Source organism: Artibeus jamaicensis, unplaced genomic scaffold (assembly GCF_021234435.1).
Source record: "Artibeus jamaicensis isolate MK-2021 breed Jamaican fruit bat unplaced genomic scaffold, CSHL_Jam_final contig_1028, whole genome shotgun sequence".
Classification (NCBI taxonomy): Eukaryota; Metazoa; Chordata; class Mammalia; order Chiroptera; family Phyllostomidae; genus Artibeus; species Artibeus jamaicensis.
The window spans coordinates 1,897,111-1,903,760 of NW_026521201.1; the positions used below are offsets into that span (position 1 = coordinate 1,897,111).

The following is a 6,650-nucleotide window of genomic DNA, read 5'->3' on the forward strand; positions in this document are numbered from 1 at the left end:
CATTCTGGGAATCAAGTAACAGTAAAGGCCCCTGCACTATAGGGGAGAGTCTGGATATTTAGTATTTAATTCTCCTGTTTTCAAAACCATTACTATCCATGTGTCCTCCATCACGAACACCTCCTGTTTGCACTCTCTCCAGAGTATAAGCCCCCATTTTCTGCTGAGATAGAAGGAAAATCAGCCATCTGGTTGTACAAAATAAGGAAGAGAATTTTTTTGAGGGGGGCATCTAGCTGCCCCTTAGACTTCTGTCCTCCCCTTTATCCCCAAATCATAAACCCCTTACACTTTTAATTCTTGAGATTTGGCTCTATGTTGGAAAATGGGCTACTTTATCCAGCTTGCTCACTGAGGACATAGCTTTCCTGGGTGGGCTAGACTAGTCGTGCTTCCTCTTCCTGCTTTCTAATGTTCAACACTTTGTAGCTATTACTTTCTCTCCAATTCCCCTTTCCCTCTTTGGTTTACATCTTTAAAAAAAAATCCCTTTATGTAAGTTTTATGGGAATCCAGAGAAAGTACAGGAAAATGCATATGTTTTGTTCTCAGTCTTTAAGGTACGCTTGACTCTTCCTTCTCATATATTTTATTGAGAAAATGTTCCAGTTTGTAATTTGCTCTCTTGATGTTTACTTTTTTAAAGGAAGCTACCGGAATAATTCTGGAGGTATATTAGAGCACTTCCTACTGACAAAGTAGACAAAATTGTTTTAGGTTCGAATGAAATTGGAGCGACATTAATTCACACAAACACAACTATTTTATTTCTTATATAATAGTGACTTTTATATTTTCTTCTTTTAATTGCTGTTCAAGTACAGTTGTTTCCATTTTCGCCCTACCATACCCCCACCGCACCATCCATCCCAGACTCCCACCCTCAAACCTACTCTCTTTGGCTTTGTCCATGGATCCTTTATACATGTTCCTTGATGGGCCTTCCCTTCTTATCCCCTGTTATTCCTCTCCCCACTCTGCTCTGGTTATTGTCGGTTTGTTATTTATTTTAATGTCTCTGGTTGTATTTTGCTTGTTTGTTTGTTTTGTTGATTTGGTTCCACTTATAGGTGAAATCATATGGTATTTCTTTTTTACCACCTGGCTTATTTCACTTAGCATAATGTTTTCCAGTTCTATCCATTCTGTCATGAAGGGCAGGAGCTCCTTCTTTCTTTCTGCTGTGTAGTATTCCATTGTGTAAAGGTACCACAGTTTTTTAATTCACTCATTTACTGCTGGGCACTTAGGTTGCTTCTAGCACTTGGCTATTATAAATTGTGCTGTTATGAGCATTGGGGTGCATAGGTTCTTTTGAATTGGCAAACACAACTTTTTAAATTTGGAGGAATGAGATCAGTTGTGAAGTTAAATGAGGGACTGTGCAGGGAATGAGGTGGACTGTGGGGAAGGGAATACTCCTGGTACAGCAACAGCAGGGGATAAAGCTCTGGGTCAGCTTGAGAATGATGCTTTATCAGCGTAGTCAGGGGAAGCATGCCTAGAGATAGGATGCAGGTTGTTTTTGAGAGGGAGCACAGAAGATAGCGCTGATTGTCCTGTTCAAAAGGGCAGGCAGGACTGAGACACAATGTTGGAAAATCAGAAAGGGCAAAAGTTCAGAATCAAGACTGAGAACAGCAAAAGAGGACTGGATATCCCCCCTTCTATGAGATGTCATGTGCATGGTTTATGCTTATGGAATAGATTTAAAAGATTAATAATATCCAATGTTGCCTAAAATTATGAAAAAATAAGAATTCGCATACACTGTTGGAGAGGACATCTTTGTATAGCCTTCATTAGAGAGTAATTGTAATTATATACTAAAATTTTAAACATGGATTTCTTTGATGCAGCAATTCTACTCCCAGGATAATGATTCTATAGGAAAAACCAAAAACTTAATGAATAAGAGTGTTCATTATATCATTGCTTATAATAGGAAAAACTGAAAAAAGCAAAAAACAAACGTACATTAATAGAGGATTGTTTAAATTCATGATGTCACAGACCCAAATGTAACTAGTATCTTGGGGTCTAATTTTTATAGAGTTGTACTCAAAATAATTTAGTATCTTTTAAAAAAAACCTTGAAAAGGGTCTAACTCATAACTCTTAGCTCCACTGAAGAGTTTATCGTTGTTAAATACTTAGAGCACCATATCTCAGACAAAAGAAATAAGGTATATATACATATATATGTGTATATATATATATATATGGAAGAATATCTAAAATATATTGCTCAATTTAAAACATGTTATAAAATATACAGCATGATCTCATTTATGTTTTTGAACTGTAAAGGCTCTGTCTTCGAGTACTGGCAGACTAGTTTGTATCAGACCTAACCTCTCACTGATAGTAATTACAAACTCAGTTTATACTTGTCCTCATATGTCAGCTTCAAGGCACTAGAGAAGGACTGAAAGCAGACACAAATTGGAGGAGATATAATCCACATGTAACTGGCTTTTCCCCTGCAGACATTCACTAGTCTGCAGAGCGCAGACTCAGTGAACTAAAGCCTAAGAGGCCAGTGTTAGCGGCTGCCAGAGCAACAGGAAATTGAAGGGGGCAGAGAAATCCCAGAAGGTTAGGACTAAGAGCAATGAGTCCCCAGACCTGTGTACAAAATCTCAAAACCTTGGCTCCTGCTTTAACTGCAAATGCACAGGGCACAGCTCCAAGGAGCACAGCAGAAAACAACAGCTGGATTGCTGAAAGGGTTGAGCAGCGATTTCAGCAGCTGTCTGGTGCTGGGGAGATAGAATTTGAAGTTAAAATCCACAAAGTTAGAGGGCATTGAGATAGGAAACATCTCTTTCCTTCCTATGATATGCCAGAAGCATCATGCCTTGCATATAAGGACCATACCGCTGGACTCTGAGCTGCATCTTAGGACTAAGGGCAAAAAATAAAATATTCCTAGCTTGAATCCTAGACACAAGCCTTAAATGATTAAAATTATCCACAAAAAATTTATCTTCCTTCTTGAACACAAACCAATACTCATCAGAGGAAGATAACAGAATTTACATTTTTCAGTGCATCATTTACAATGCCCAATATGCAATAAAAATTACCAGACACATAAAAAGCAGATGAGATGCACAGACAAAAAGGATGTTGAAATTAGTATTTAAAAACTTTAAAGTTACTATTATAAGTATGCTAAAGAGTCAGATTACCTAACTTGAAAGAGCAGAAGTTGTAGCTGTTGCAGCATTCATAATGCTGTTGCAGCATTAGTTGGCTTGTTTCCACAAAAATGAATTTTAAACCCTATTAGCTCAGAATCTTCGAAGTTACCTGGTGTAATTTTGTAATCGACAAAGTTTAACTATCAAAAATAGTGAGTTGAAGCATTTCATCTCAAAGAAACTGAAATAGCTACATAACTACACATAATTTGAGATGTCGGTGGTCCTTTTAGTTATTTTGGTTTGTCAACAGTAAAAAGTTATACAGTTATCAAAAATGCCATTAATCTAAATGTCACTGTGGAAAGTGCATCTTTGACAACTATCAGAATTCAGGAGACCTACTATGAAGTTGTCAAGTGGATGAAACCTGTGTCTGGCTTTTGCCTGTACCGATCATAGCATTCCACGCAGTGAAGGACCAAGCCGTCCTTGGATGCCAGGGCTGTTGTGTGCGCGTTGTGACGATCAGCCCACACAGAAAATCCAACCTTGTACACCTTTCAGTCCCAATATTAGGTAGACTATGACTTTTCACGTGAAGATTCAGTTGTTTCTCCATCACTGTCGCCCTCTTCCTCCTCTTCACAATCCCCATCTGTTTGTTGTTCCAATTCTTCTTTCGTGACCATTTCAAAAGCATTTCCATTTCCACTACCCTGTTGGAATCGGTCATCTTCCTTCCTGGCACTGTCCTCCTGAGCCTTCTGTTTGTGATTTCCTGTTCCTACTCTTCTGTCCCTGTCCTCCTTTTTCTCACTGTCTGACTTCTGCTGCTTTTCGGTTTCAGATTTTTCAGCTTCCTTTAAGTCTGCCCTTGGTCCTTTATGTTCATGCATGTACAAAGGCCCCAAGGAGTCAATGAAACCCACATCAACACTCAGGTTTGGGAAGAATTGAAAGTAGTGCCTTCTTTCAGTTATGAGCCAAATGATGAGAAATAGAATGCAGTGAACAACAGCGAGGAGAAGAATGCTGGCTGTAGCCCTGCCGGTGGCTCCGTTGGTTGGAGCGTCATCCTGTACACCAAAAGGATGTGGCTGTGATATTTGGTCAGGGTGCATACCTAGATTGTGGGTTCTATTCCCCATCTGGGTGTGTTCGGCAACCAATCAATGTTACTTTCTCACATCAGTGTTTCTCTCACTCTGTCCTTTCTTCTCTCTCTAAAATTAATAAGCATATCCTCAGGTGAGGATTAAAAAAAAGAATGCCGGCTACAAAGCAGCCCCACGCCCGCACTGCACACTGACCTAACACACAGCTGCTCTCATTTCCGCTGGCGGAGGCTGAAGAGCGGGACTGCTGCCACTGCGATGACGAGAATGAACCCCAGGAGGAAGGCTTCAAGGTAAACTGACTCCTCACTATGCAAACACCTCATTTCTATCGGGGAAACTTGATCATCATGTGGCTCAAAGCTTGAGTTTTTTCTCAGTTTCCTTCTTTTGGGGAGTTCCTGGAATTTCCTCCTTTTTCTGTTCTTTTTCGCTATATATTTTTTTCCTTTTTGGTCTTTTCATCCTTTAGATTTTCTTTCTTGTTCTTTTCATCTTCTTCTTTTCCACTTTTGGCTTTGCCTCTTTTTTTTAATGCCTTTATCAGACTTCATTTTTATTAGTTTTAGTGTCTGGTGAAAAAAATGTTTCTTTAAAAGCTTGTTGCATTGGTCAACCAGACGCCTTTGTAAATAAAGCTTCCTCTCCTTTCTTAGCCTTTGCTCGTTTTGAATCCAGAAAGCAATCTACTGCTTTAAAATAATCTACTGCTTTGAAGCAATAGAATAATCAAGCTGGTGGACCTTTGGACAGTTGAATCAAAGACACATGTCCACAGCCTTCTTGTCTTTAGATGGTTTACCAACTTCCTGAACCTGCTTCTTGTGTTCAGAAAACATATTTTTAAATAAATCATTCCATGTCTATGGAAACTGTCCTAGGGCACACAACAAGTAGAGAAATATTCATTCAAGAAAATCTACTACCATATTTTGCAGTGTATAATGTGCAGTTTTTTGCCCAAATTTTTGAGGGAAAAATAAGGATGCACATTATACATAAATAGTACTAATTCTGTATCTATATAAGTGTTTTTTTATTTAATTATTTTTCAAGTACAGTTTTCTGTCTTTTACTCCCATCCCAGCCCCCCCAGTGCTCCCCACCTCCCTCCCATCTCCACCCCCCTTAGTTATTGTCCCTGTGTCCTTTATACTTGTTCCTCCAAATCCCTCCCCTTTTTCCACTTAAATTCCCTCCCCTCTCCCCTCTGGTCATTGTCCCCCAGTTCTCTATTTCAGTGTCTTTGTTTTTATTTTTGTATCTATATAAGTGCTTTTAATTCTTTTATTTATGCTTATGCACTAAAAGTATAACTCTAGAAAGTCATCACAATATTCATATGCAAAATAATACCTGAAATATGATAATAGGCTTTGTTTTGTAAATATAAATAAAGAAATAACTGAATTTAAAAATTAAAATGAAAGATATTTTTTCTGAAAGTCTGGGCCAAAATCGTGGGTGCGCATTACACACAGTGAAATATGGTAAATCTAATCAAGAACAGTGATGTCACATTGCTGGTATAGTGGTTAGCACAGCTGCCTTCCAAGAACAGTGGGGTGGCACTTGGGCCACAATTGCTCTGTTACCCTGCTTCTCCCCAGCCCTGCATGTGGAAGCCGTGGGTGACCAAGAAGATGAAGGGCTCCCTGCCTCCACTTCCAGCTCTTAATCTAGGGCTATGGTTTCATCCTTAGAGGGGCAGGCTGCTGGCATCTTTTTACCCTCCTCAGCCTCTAGCAGAAGGAGCTTCCTTGCTGGAACACAGACAGAATGGACGGAGACCCTTCTCCGACCTAGACCGAAGCCGGCAGGGTGGAGCTCTGCTCCAGGTGTCCCAGACTTGTCAAAACTCATTATGCTGTAACAGTTAAGATTTTTGTGTTTCACTATCAATATAAAGTTTTACCACAACTTTTTTAATTAGAAGAAGAAATGCATTTGCAAATTTTAAAAAGTTTTAAAAAAAAATTTGTAGATTTACCTGAGGAAAATTAATGTTTACAATACTGAATCTTTCTAATGAGGAAGGTATTTTTCTGTGCAGATACTGCTCATGGCCTCCCAGGATCCACTCTTCCCTTCCTCCCTTGAAACAGCTCTGGTTTCCAGCTCAGTGTACATTGCCATGCCATATACAAGACTAAATTTCCAGCCTCTCTTGCCCTAAGCATGAGTATATAACAAAGTTCTGGCTAATGACTGGATGTGTTGAATGGGATCCAAGCATTCTCTTTAAAAGATGTAACCTCAGCTGTGAACACCCATTTTCCCCTTCCCTATCTGGAATATGGACATGATGGGTGGAGTTCCAGCAGCCCCTTTGCACTGTCAGATGACTCAAAGGTGACAGAACAGAATATTTAAGGTTTTAGAATCC

General features: G+C 39.3%; 1 pseudogene; it reads right to left on the minus strand.

Annotated features, from left to right (window-relative positions):
- Nucleotides 1-3,730: 3,730 nt before the first annotated feature.
- LOC119046686 (translocation protein SEC62-like) lies at nt 3,731-5,103 on the minus strand (annotated as a pseudogene).
- Between the last annotated feature and the right edge of the window lie 1,547 nt (nt 5,104-6,650).